This window comes from Tursiops truncatus, chromosome X (genome assembly GCF_011762595.2).
Source record: "Tursiops truncatus isolate mTurTru1 chromosome X, mTurTru1.mat.Y, whole genome shotgun sequence".
Classification (NCBI taxonomy): Eukaryota; Metazoa; Chordata; class Mammalia; order Artiodactyla; family Delphinidae; genus Tursiops; species Tursiops truncatus.
In genome coordinates this window covers 121,713,893-121,727,636 of record NC_047055.1, presented here as the reverse complement: position 1 = coordinate 121,727,636, position 13,744 = coordinate 121,713,893, and positions in this window count along the sequence as shown.

The following is a 13,744-nucleotide window of genomic DNA, read 5'->3' as shown; positions in this document are numbered from 1 at the left end:
ATAAGAGAACAAGCCCAGTCCCAGCGGTGCTTCTCCTGTCTCTGGTTAGAGTGCACCTGCTAACCTTCCATTGCCAAAGCAAGGGCTGCAGCCAAACCCAAAGTCAGAGGGTGCGGCATGTGCTCTACCCCTTTCGTGGAAGGAACCGTAAGTCCCGTGGCAGAGTGTGGCTACAGGGAGCTGTGAGGAGTTGGGGCCGTTGATGGACCACACCTCCCACACCAGGGCCCGATACCGAAGAGCACGAAATCGTCCAGGACCCGAAGCCAAGTTCCTGGAGCAAAGCCAGCTCTGTCACTTCGGGCGTATGGCTGTGAGCAAGCGCCAGCCTCTCCAGCCTCAGCTTCCTCCTCTGTAGTTGGAGGAGAGCTGTTGTGAGAGCAACTGAGCTGATGTGGTAATGTGCTCAGGACCAGTGCCTGGATCAGAGGGGTGCCAGTGGAAGCGCCCACACTTCTGCTGCCATCACTGTATTCTGGACCTGGAGGAAGTGCCTTCCCTGCATCCAAACGCATCTGTCGGAACCACCCAGCACACAGCAGTTGCTCCTGGTTGGCTGATTAGAAACGCTTCTGCTGTGCAGCAGGTTGGTGGGACCCGAAGGTTAGCCAATTGAGAGGGAGGGATTCTTTTGTTTTTAACAAATTTATTTATTTTTGGCTGCATTGGGCTTTCTCTAGTTGTGGTGAGCAGGGGCTACTCTTCGTTGTGGTGCGCGGGCTTCTCATTGCACTGGCTACTTTTGTTGCGGGCTCTAGGTGCGTGGGTTTCAGTACTTGCGGCATGCGGGCTCAGTAGGTGTGGCTCGCGGGCTCTACAGTGCAGGCTCAGTAGTTGTGGCACATGGGCTTAGTTGCTCCGCGGCATGTGGGATCTTCCCAGACCACAGCTTGAATGCGTGTCCCCTGCTTTGGCAGGTGGATTCTTTCTTTTTTTTTAAATTAATTCATTCATTTTGGGCTGTGTTGGATCTTCGTTGCAGTGCGCGGGCTTCTCATTGCAGTGGCTTCTCTTATTGTGGAGCATGGGCTCTAGGTGCGCAGGCTTCAGTAGTCGTGGCTCGCAGACTCTAGAGCACAGGCTCAGTATTGTGGCTCACGGGCTTAGTTGCTCCGTGGCATGTGGGATCTTCCCGGACCAGGGATCAACCCGTGAGCCCTGCATCGGCAGGCAGATCCTTAACCACTGCACCACCAGGGAAGCCCCAAGAGGGAGGGATTTTTCTTAACAAGCATTACTCAAAATTAGGAGAGTGAATTTGTATTTAGAACAAGAAAAAAAATTGACCCAAATCACAGATTTTTAAAAAGTGCACAAATGCCTCCCACATTTTATGCTTGCCTTCTACCAGGATACTCTGCTTGTCTTATGTGAGTTCTGATATGGTCAAGGAATTCATCACACAGGGGGCAATGGAAACGCACCTTAGGCTGCTGCTGGGATGGTGCTTCTGGGAGCCAGTGACCCTTGTGCCGCACTCCACGACCCATGGAAGGAGATGCTCAACGTTTTGCTTCTTCAGGGCCAGCTGCACTGCACACGCTGAGCCAGTCTCAGGCACAGGGACGCAGGAGACACTGACTCCATCGTTAACCTGTCAGCTGTACTGCCCTGTGGCTGTACCCTGAAAGCCCAGGCATCCTGAGTGTGTGTTTTCTGCATTTCCCATTAAAACAACAGAACCCCGGAGGGGTGTGTGTGTGTGTGTGTGTGTGTGTAGTGGTGTGGGTGTGCACTGAATCACAGTAGGGTGTGTGTGTCTGTGTTTGTGTGCTGGTATAACCTGAGCATCGAGTCACAGTGAGCTGTGTGGTGTGTGTGTGTGCTGGTACAGGCTGTGCACTGTGTCAGACTGAGCCGTGCATGTGTATCTGCTGGTATAGGCTAAGCATTGAATCACAGTGAGCTGTGTGTTATTTGTGTGTGTGTAGTGTAGGCTGGGCATTGAGTCACAGTGAGCCGTGTGTATTTGTGTTTGTGTGTGTGTGGCCTGGCATATGCTGTGCACTGAGTCACAGTCAGCCGTGTGTGTGTGTGCTGGTACGGGCTTTGCGTTGAGTAACTGAGGTGTGTGTGTGTGCTGCTACAGACCGCATTGACTCCCGGTGAGCCCTATGTGTGTGTATGTGTGAGTGTGATGGTATAATCTCAGCACTGAGCCACAGTGAGCTGTGTGTGTGTGCTGGTAGGGACTGTGCATTGAGTCACACTGAGCCGTGCATGTGAGTCTTTGTGTGTGTGTGCTGGTATATGCTGAGCATTGAGCCACAGGGAGCCGTGCGTGCGTGTGTTTGTGTGTGTGTATTTGGTGGTGTAGGGTCTGCATGAGTCACAATGTGTGTGTGTGTGCTTGTACAGGCTGAGCATGGAGTCACATTTAGATGTGTCTGTGTGCGTGTGTGTGCTGGTATGGGATTTGCATTGAGTCACTGGTGTGTGCTTGTGTGTGTGTTGGTATAGACTGAGCATTGAGTCAGACTATGCCATATGTTCAGGGGGGGGCTGATACAGTCTGAGCATTGAGTTACAGTGAGGTGTGCTGTGTGTGTGTGTGTGTGCTGGTATGGACTGTACATAGAGTCACAATGAGCTGTGCGTGTGTGTGTGTGTGTATATTTGGTTCAATGTCTGCATGAGTCACAGTACTGTGTGTGTGTTTGTGTGTGCCGGTATATGCTGAGCATTGAGTCACACTTAGAAGGGTGTGTGTGTGTGTGCTGGTATAGGCGGTTCACTGAGTCACAGTGAGCCATGTGTGAGTGCGTGTTTGTGTGGTCTGTGCTGGTACACACGGTGAATTTAGTTACACTGAGGTGCCTGTGTGTGAGTGTATGTGTTGGTATGGACGGTACACACCGATAGTCTATTAATTTTTGACGAAAAAGGCAAGAATATACCATAGGAAAAAGTCTCTTCGGCAAGTGGTGCTGGGAAAGTTGGACAGCTGCATGTAAATCAATAAATTTAAAACACACCCTCTCACCGTACACAAAAATAAACTCAAAATGGCTTAAAGACTTAAACGTAAGACATGACACCATAAAACTCCTAGAAAGGAACACAGGCAAAACATTCTCTGACATAAGTTGCACCAATGTTTTCTTAGGTCAGTCTCCCAAGGCAATAGGAATAAAAGCAAAAATAAACAAATGGGACCTAATCAAACATACAAGCTTTTGCGCAGCAAAGGAAACCATTAACAAAACGAAAAGATGACCTACAAAACGGGAGGAAATATTTGCAAACAATGCAACTGAGAAGGGCTTAATTTCCAAAATATATAAACAGCTCAGACACCTCAACAGCAAAAAAATAAATGAACCAATCAAAACAGGGGCAGAAGATCTAAAACGACATTTCTTCAAAGAAGAAACACAAATAGCTAATAGGCACATGAAAAGATGCTCAAAATCACTAATTATCAGAGAAATGAACATCAAAACTACAATAAGGGACCATCTCACACTGGTCAGAATGGCCATCATGAAAAACTCTACAAATAACAAATGCTGGAGAGGGTGTGGAGAAAAGGGAACCCTCTTACACTGTTGGTGGGAATGTAAATTGGTACAGCCAATTTGGAGAACAGATGTGGAGGTTCCTTAAACAACTAAAAATTGAATTACCATATGATCCAGCAATCCCACTCCTGGGCATACGCCCAGACAAAACTCTAATCCAAAGAGATACATGCACCCCTATGTTCACAGCAGCACTATTCACAATAGCCAAGACATGGACACAACCTACGTGTCCACTGACAGATGAATGGATAAAGAAGATGTGGTACATGTATACAATGGACTAGTACCCAGCCATAAAAAAGAACAAAATAATGCCATTTGCAGCAACATGGATGCAACTAGAGATTACCATACTCAGTGAAATAAGTCAGAAGGAGAAAGACAAATACCATACGATATCACTTATATGTGGAATCTAAAATATGACACAAATGAACATATCTATGAAACAGCAACAGACTCACGGACATAAAGAACAGACTTGTGGTTGCCAAGGGGGAGGAGGTTGGGGGAGGGATGGAATGGGAGGTTGGGGTTAACAGATGTAAACTATTATACATGGAATAAACAAGGCCCTACCGTGTAGCACAGGGAACTATATTCAGTATCCTATGATAAACCATAAGGGAAAAGAATATTCAAAAAGAATGTATATATATGTATAACTGAATCACTTTGCTGTACAGCAGAAATTAACACAACGTTGTAAATCAACTACACTTCAATAAAAAAGAAAAGAAAATGACCGAGAGAAAAAACAATGATGGGTGTATTTTACTCTGTGTAAAGTTTACGTTCAAAGAAAAGCACTGTAAACAAATACGGCTCACTAGTTAATGCCACGCTTGCTGAGATACTTAAGGAGACATGTACTCATGTCTGCAGTTTACCACAAAATGCATCAAGGGATAAGGTGGATCGGGGCTTTCCTGGCGGCACAGTCGTTAAGAATCCACCTGCCGATGCAGAGGACACGGGCTCGAGCCCTGCTCTGGGAAGATCCCACATGCCGCGGAGCAACTAAGGCCGTGCAGCACAACTACTGAGCCAGCGCACCACAACTACTGAAGCCCGCGCGCCTATAGCCCGTGCTCCGCAACAAGAGAAGCCACGGCAATGAGAAGCCTGCACACCTCAACGAAGAGTAGCCCCCCACCCCCGCTCGCCGCAACTAGAGAAAGCCCGCGCGCAGCAACGAAGACCCAACACGGCCACATAAACAAATAAATTAATTTTTAAAAAAAAGGTCTAGGTTAGCACTCCAATAGCAGAAAAGTTGACTTTATACTGAACGAACTACTACACCCTCATCTTGTTTATCTCCCCTGCCCAGGAACTCAGAATCCTGAGCTAATAATAAAGGGAGATTATGGGTGAGGTTTTCCTTTCTTTGTATTTCTCCGGGTACTTTAAGTGTTTTACATTGCACATGTATTAATTTTTAATGAAGTTATATAGCATCTTTATCAACATGTGAAGAACACATCTGCATTTTATAAACTGCTCTGCGTTCATAAGCATTCTTCTATTTCTCCACCGGAGGGCAGCATAAGCACAGTAAATAGCAAAAATAATTTCAAGGCGTTTGGTCTGAAATTGAACGCTGCTCTTCAGCTGTTTATTTCGACAGGCTGCTGCTACAAATTAATCATTAGGTTGTTTAGTTTTCTGATAACTGACTATATATTCACTGTAGAAACTGACATATTGGAGAAAAGACAACTCACCTATAATCAGGGACCATGTGGCATTACGAAAAGAGGAAGGTACATCTTTTTTTAAAAGCCTGCTGACAAAAAGTCCCCCATACAACAATTTTCTAATCTACGCTTCACATCAAATGTCTCTTAAGCATTTCCCTGCTTCCCTAAGTTCTCTGACATGGTGGTTTCTAAAGGCCGCCTGGTGTTCCGGTCTGTGGACTCGTTGGACCTTGCTTCCCTGATTTAAATTGGCCATTTAGGTGTTTTAACCGTCTTTAAAGTATTAAAGATTTCCCATGTATAAAATATACATAGAAAACTATACCACCCAATTAATCACTACTCGAATTCGATAGATGTTAATTGTTGCCACTTTTACTTCAGATATTTGAAGAAAGAAAAAGTTTACAGGTAGGGTTGGAGGTCCCCATGTCCAACTAACTTCTCTGCTTCCATCCCAGAGTCACCTCTGATCTGAAGCTGCTGCTTATTTTTCCTATCCTTGATCTCAGGCTTTCATTACAAAACTATGTTCTCTAAACAATATAGTATTGTCCTGAGCTTTTAAATTCGACGCGTAAATGTAATCACCACGGCATGTCCCATATTTGCTTAACGTTATGATTTACCCCTGTTGATTTAGACCTAGTTAACTTTAACTGCTTTAAGGTATTATACTTTATAAATAGAATTTATTAACACATTCCCTATCGATGAGCATTTAGGCGGTTTCTAATCATTGAGTATCACTGCTCCTTTGACGGGGCAGGTGTGCACAGCTTCTCTAGCTGTTATCCCTAGAGAAGAATTAAGTTTGGGACTCCAGCAGAGGAATGGCGGATTCGAAAGGGTCATCCCCTTCAGCTCTACTGGCTACTGCTGAATCACACTCCTGAATTACCAATTTTCAATTCAGCGGGTCGTGAATTAGTCCCGTTTCCTCACTTCCCCTTTGCGGTAGGAGGCATGGCTTTAAGCATCTCGGACGTTAAGCACCTCTTCACGGCCACTGGCAACAAGGTTTTGTCTTTTGTGAATCCATTGCCTTTGCTTATTACCTGCTTGGGTTCTTTACCTTTTTCTTATCGATTTGTACAAATTGTGTATCTATGTCTGATTGAGTCACAGTGAGACCGTTTGTGTGTGTGTGTCGGTGTGTCTGTGTGCTGGTATAGGTTGAGCATTGAGTCATACTTAGATGTGTGTATGTGTGTGTGTGTGCTGGTATGGGCTTTGCATGGAGTCACTGAGGGGGGTGTGTGTGTGTGTGTGTGTGTGTGTATGCTGGTATAAGCTGTGCATTCAGTCTACACTGAGCCGTGCCTATGTGCGTGTGTGTGTGTGCTGGTATAGGCAGTAGCACTTGAGTCACAGTGAGCCATGTGTGAGTGCGTGTTTGTGTGGTCTGTGCTGGTACACACGGTGAATTTAGTTACACTGAGGTGCCTGTGTGTGAGTGTATGTGTTGGTATGGACGGTACACACCGATAGTCTATTAATTTTTGACGAAAAAGGCAAGAATATACCATGGGAAAAAGTCTCTTCGGCAAGTGGTGCTGGGAAAGTTGGACAGCTGCATGTAAATCAATAAATTTAAAACACACCCTCTCACCGTACACAAAAATAAACTCAAAATGGCTTAAAGACTTAAACGTAAGACATGACACCATAAAACTCCTAGAAAGGAACACAGGCAAAACATTCTCTGACATAAGTTGCACCAATGTTTTCTTAGGTCAGTCTCCCAAGGCAATAGGAATAAAAGCAAAAATAAACAAATGGGACCTAATCAAACATACAAGCTTTTGCGCAGCAAAGGAAACCATTAACAAAACGAAAAGATGACCTACAAAACGGGAGAAAATATTTGCAAACAATGCAACTGAGAAGGGCTTAATTTCCAAAATACATAAACAGCTCAGACACCTCAACAAGCAAAAAAATAAATGAACCAATCAAAACAGGGGCAGAAGATCTAAAACGACATTTCTTCAAAGAAGAAACACAAATAGCTAATAGGCACATGAAAAGATGCTCAAAATCACTAATTATCAGAGAAATGAACATCAAAACTACAATAAGGGACCATCTCACACTGGTCAGAATGGCCATCATGAAAAACTCTACAAATAACAAATGCTGGAGAGGGTGTGGAGAAAAGGGAACCCTCTTACACTGTTGGTGGGAATGTAAATTGGTACAGCCAATTTGGAGAACAGATGTGGAGGTTCCTTAAACAACTAAAAATTGAATTACCATATGATCCAGCAATCCCACTCCTGGGCATACGCCCAGACAAAACTCTAATCCAAAGAGATACATGCACCCCTATGTTCACAGCAGCACTATTCACAATAGCCAAGACATGGACACAACCTACGTGTCCACTGACAGATGAATGGATAAAGAACATGGGGTACATGTATACAATGGACTAGTACCCAGCCATAAAAAAGAACAAAATAATGCCATTTGCAGCAACATGGATGCAACTAGAGATTACCATACTCAGTGAAATAAGTCAGAAAGAGAAAGACAAATACCATACGATATCACTTATATGTGGAATCTAAAATATGACACAAATGAACATATCTATGAAACAGCAACAGACTCACGGACATAAAGAACAGACTTGTGGTTGCCAGGGGGAGGAGGTTGGGGGAGGGATGGAATGGGAGGTTGGGGTTAACAGATGTAAACTATTATACATGGACTAAACAAGGCCCTACCGTGTAGCACAGGGAACTATATTCAGTATCCTATGATAAACCATAAGGGAAAAGAATATTCAAAAAGAATGTATATATATGTATAACTGAATCACTTTGCTGTACAGCAGAAATTAACACAACGTTGTAAATCAACTACACTTCAATAAAAAAGAAAAGAAAATGACCGAGAGAAAAAACAATGATGGGTGTATTTTACTCTGTGTAAAGTTTACGTTCAAAGAAAAGCACTGTAAACAAATACGGCTCACTAGTTAATGCCACGCTTGCTGAGATACTTAAGGAGACATGTACTCATGTCTGCAGTTTACCACAAAATGCATCAAGGGATAAGGTGGATCGGGGCTTTCCTGGCGGCACAGTCGTTAAGAATCCACCTGCCGATGCAGAGGACACGGGCTCGAGCCCTGCTCTGGGAAGATCCCACATGCCGCGGAGCAACTAAGGCCGTGCAGCACAACTACTGAGCCAGCGCACCACAACTACTGAAGCCCGCGCGCCTATAGCCCGTGCTCCGCAACAAGAGAAGCCACGGCAATGAGAAGCCTGCACACCTCAACGAAGAGTAGCCCCCCACCCCCGCTCGCCGCAACTAGAGAAAGCCCGCGCGCAGCAACGAAGACCCAACACGGCCACATAAACAAATAAATTAATTTAAAAAAAAAAAGGTCTAGGTTAGCACTCCAATAGCAGAAAAGTTGACTTTATACTGAACGAACTACTACACCCTCATCTTGTTTATCTCCCCTGCCCAGGAACTCAGAATCCTGAGCTAATAATAAAGGGAGATTATGGGTGAGGTTTTCCTTTCTTTGTATTTCTCCGGGTACTTTAAGTTTTTTACATTGCACATGTATTAATTTTTAATGAAGTTATATAGCATCTTTATCAACATGTGAAGAACACATCTGCATTTTATAAACTGCTCTGCGTTCATAAGCATTCTTCTATTTCTCCACCGGAGGGCAGCATAAGCACAGTAAATAGCAAAAATAATTTCAAGGCGTTTGGTCTGAAATTGAACGCTGCTCTTCAGCTGTTTATTTCGAAAGGCTGCTGCTACAAATTAATCATTAGGTTGTTTATTTTTCTGATATCTGACTATACATTCACTGTAAAAACTGACATATTGGAGAAAAGACAACTCACCTATAATCAGGGACCATGTGGCATTACGAAAAGAGGAAGGTACATCTTTTTTTAAAAGCCTGCTGACAAAAAGTCCCCCATACAACAATTTTCTAATCTACGCTTCACATCAAATGTCTCTTAAGCATTTCCCTGCTTCCCTAAGTTCTCTGACATGGTGGTTTCTAAAGGCCGCCTGGTGTTCCGGTCTGTGGACTCGTTGGACCTTGCTTCCCTGATTTAAATTGGTCATTTAGGTGTTTTAACCGTCTTTAAAGTATTAAAGATTTCCCATGTATAAAATATACATAGAAAACTATACCACCCAATTAATCACTACTCGAATTCGATAGATGTTAATTGTTGCCACTTTTACTTCAGATATTTTGAAGAAAGAAAAAGTTTACAGGTAGGGTTGGAGGTCCCCATGTCCAACTAACTTCTCTCCTTCCATCCCCAGAGTCACCTCTGATCTGAAGCTGCTGCTTATTTTTCCTATCCTTGATCTCAGGCTTTCATTACAAAACTATTTTCTCTAAACAATATAGTATTGTCCTGAGCTTTTAAATTCGACGCGTAAATGTAATCACCACGGCATGTCCCATATTTGCTTAATGTTATGATTTACCCCCTGTTGATTTAGACCTAGTTAACTTTAACTGCTTTAAGGTATTATACTTTATAAATAGAATTTATTAACACATTCCCTATCGATGAGCATTTAGGCGGTTTCTAATCATTGAGTATCACTGCTCCTTTGACGGGGCAGGTGTGCACAGCTTTTCTAGCTGTTATCCCTAGAGAAGAATTAAGTTTGGGACTCCAGCAGAGGAATGGCGGATTCGAAAGGGTCATCCCCTTCAGCTCTACTGGCTACTGCTGAATCACACTCCTGAATTACCAATTTTCAATTCAGCGGGTCGTGAATTAGTCCCGTTTCCTCACTTCCCCTTTGCGGTAGGAGGCATGGCTTTAAGCATCTCGGACGTTAAGCACCTCTTCACGGCCACTGGCAACAAGGTTTTGTCTTTTGTGAATCCATTGCCTTTGCTTATTACCTGCTTGGGTTCTTTACCTTTTTCTTATCGATTTGTACAAATTGTGTATCTATGTCTGATTGAGTCACAGTGAGCCGTTTGTGTGTGTGTGTCGGTGTGTCTGTGTGCTGGTATAGGTTGAGCATTGAGTCATACTTAGATGTGTGTATGTGTGTGTGTGTGCTGGTATGGGCTTTGCATGGAGTCACTGAGGGGTGTGTGTGTGTGTGTGTGTGTGTGTGTGTATGCTGGTATAAGCTGTGCATTCAGTCTACACTGAGCCGTGCCTATGTGCGTGTGTGTGTGTGCTGGTATAGGCAGAGCATTGAGTCACAGTGAGCCATGTGTGAGTGCGTGTTTGTGTGGTCTGTGCTGGTACACACGGTGAATTTAGTTACACTGAGGTGCCTGTGTGTGAGTGTATGTGTTGGTATGGACGGTACACACCGATAGTCTATTAATTTTTGACGAAAAAGGCAAGAATATACCATGGGAAAAAGTCTCTTCGGCAAGTGGTGCTGGGAAAGTTGGACAGCTGCATGTAAATCAATAAATTTAAAACACACCCTCTCACCGTACACAAAAATAAACTCAAAATGGCTTAAAGACTTAAACGTAAGACATGACACCATAAAACTCCTAGAAAGGAACACAGGCAAAACATTCTCTGACATAAGTTGCACCAATGTTTTCTTAGGTCAGTCTCCCAAGGCAATAGGAATAAAAGCAAAAATAAACAAATGGGACCTAATCAAACATACAAGCTTTTTGCGCAGCAAAGGAAACCATTAACAAAACGAAAAGATGACCTACAAAACGGGAGAAAATATTTGCAAACAATGCAACTGAGAAGGGCTTAATTTCCAAAATACATAAACAGCTCAGACACCTCAACAACAAAAAAATAAATGAACCAATCAAAACAGGGGCAGAAGATCTAAAACGACATTTCTTCAAAGAAGAAACACAAATAGCTAATAGGCACATGAAAAGATGCTCAAAATCACTAATTATCAGAGAAATGAACATCAAAACTACAATAAGGGACCATCTCACACTGGTCAGAATGGCCATCATGAAAAACTCTACAAATAACAAATGCTGGAGAGGGTGTGGAGAAAAGGGAACCCTCTTACACTGTTGGTGGGAATGTAAATTGGTACAGCCAATTTGGAGAACAGATGTGGAGGTTCCTTAAACAACTAAAAATTGAATTACCATATGATCCAGCAATCCCACTCCTGGGCATACGCCCAGACAAAACTCTAATCCAAAGAGATACATGCACCCCTATGTTCACAGCAGCACTATTCACAATAGCCAAGACATGGACACAACCTACGTGTCCACTGACAGATGAATGGATAAAGAACATGGGGTACATGTATACAATGGACTAGTACCCAGCCATAAAAAAGAACAAAATAATGCCATTTGCAGCAACATGGATGCAACTAGAGATTACCATACTCAGTGAAATAAGTCAGAAAGAGAAAGACAAATACCATACGATATCACTTATATGTGGAATCTAAAATATGACACAAATGAACATATCTATGAAACAGCAACAGACTCACGGACATAAAGAACAGACTTGTGGTTGCCAAGGGGGAGGAGGTTGGGGGAGGGATGGAATGGGAGGTTGGGGTTAACAGATGTAAACTATTATACATGGACTAAACAAGGCCCTACCGTGTAGCACAGGGAACTATATTCAGTATCCTATGATAAACCATAAGGGAAAAGAATATTCAAAAAGAATGTATATATATGTATAACTGAATCACTTTGCTGTACAGCAGAAATTAACACAACGTTGTAAATCAACTACACTTCAATAAAAAAGAAAAGAAAATGACCGAGAGAAAAAACAATGATGGGTGTATTTTACTCTGTGTAAAGTTTACGTTCAAAGAAAAGCACTGTAAACAAATACGGCTCACTAGTTAATGCCACGCTTGCTGAGATACTTAAGGAGACATGTACTCATGTCTGCAGTTTACCACAAAATGCATCAAGGGATAAGGTGGATCGGGGCTTTCCTGGCGGCACAGTCGTTAAGAATCCACCTGCCGATGCAGAGGACACGGGCTCGAGCCCTGCTCTGGGAAGATCCCACATGCCGCGGAGCAACTAAGGCCGTGCAGCACAACTACTGAGCCAGCGCACCACAACTACTGAAGCCCGCGCGCCTATAGCCCGTGCTCCGCAACAAGAGAAGCCACGGCAATGAGAAGCCTGCACACCTCAACGAAGAGTAGCCCCCCACCCCCGCTCGCCGCAACTAGAGAAAGCCCGCGCGCAGCAACGAAGACCCAACACGGCCACATAAACAAATAAATTAATTAATTTTAAAAAAAAAGGTCTAGGTTAGCACTCCAATAGCAGAAAAGTTGACTTTATACTGAACGAACTACTACACCCTCATCTTGTTTATCTCCCCTGCCCAGGAACTCAGAATCCTGAGCTAATAATAAAGGGAGATTATGGGTGAGGTTTTCCTTTCTTTGTATTTCTCCGGGTACTTTAAGTTTTTTACATTGCACATGTATTAATTTTTAATAAAGTTATATAGCATCTTTATCAACATGTGAAGAACACATCTGCATTTTATAAACTGCTCTGCGTTCATAAGCATTCTTCTATTTCTCCACCGGAGGGCAGCATAAGCACAGTAAATAGCAAAAATAATTTCAAGGCGTTTGGTCTGAAATTGAACGCTGCTCTTCAGCTGTTTATTTCGACAGGCTGCTGCTACAAATTAATCATTAGGTTGTTTATTTTTCTGATATCTGACTATACATTCACTGTAGAAACTGACATATTGGAGAAAAGACAACTCACCTATAATCAGGGACCATGTGGCATTACGAAAAGAGGAAGGTACATCTTTTTTTAAAAGCCTGCTGACAAAAAGTCCCCCATACAACAATTTTCTAATCTACGCTTCACATCAAATGTCTCTTAAGCATTTCCCTGCTTCCCTAAGTTCTCTGACATGGTGGTTTCTAAAGGCCGCCTGGTGTTCCGGTCTGTGGACTCGTTGGACCTTGCTTCCCTGATTTAAATTGGTCATTTAGGTGTTTTAACCGTCTTTAAAGTATTAAAGATTTCCCATGTATAAAATATACATAGAAAACTATACCACCCAATTAATCACTACTCGAATTCGATAGATGTTAATTGTTGCCACTTTTACTTCAGATATTTTGAAGAAAGAAAAAGTTTACAGGTAGGGTTGGAGGTCCCCATGTCCAACTAACTTCTCTCCTTCCATCCCCAGAGTCACCTCTGATCTGAAGCTGCTGCTTATTTTTCCTATCCTTGATCTCAGGCTTTCATTACAAAACTATGTTCTCTAAACAATATAGTATTGTCCTGAGCTTTTAAATTCGACGCGTAAATGTAATCACCACGGCATGTCCCATATTTGCTTAATGTTATGATTTACCCCCTGTTGATTTAGACCTAGTTAACTTTAACTGCTTTAAGGTATTATACTTTATAAATAGAATTTATTAACACATTCCCTATCGATGAGCATTTAGGCGGTTTCTAATCATTGAGTATCACTGCTCCTTTGACGGGGCAGGTGTGCACAGCTTTTCTAGCTGTTA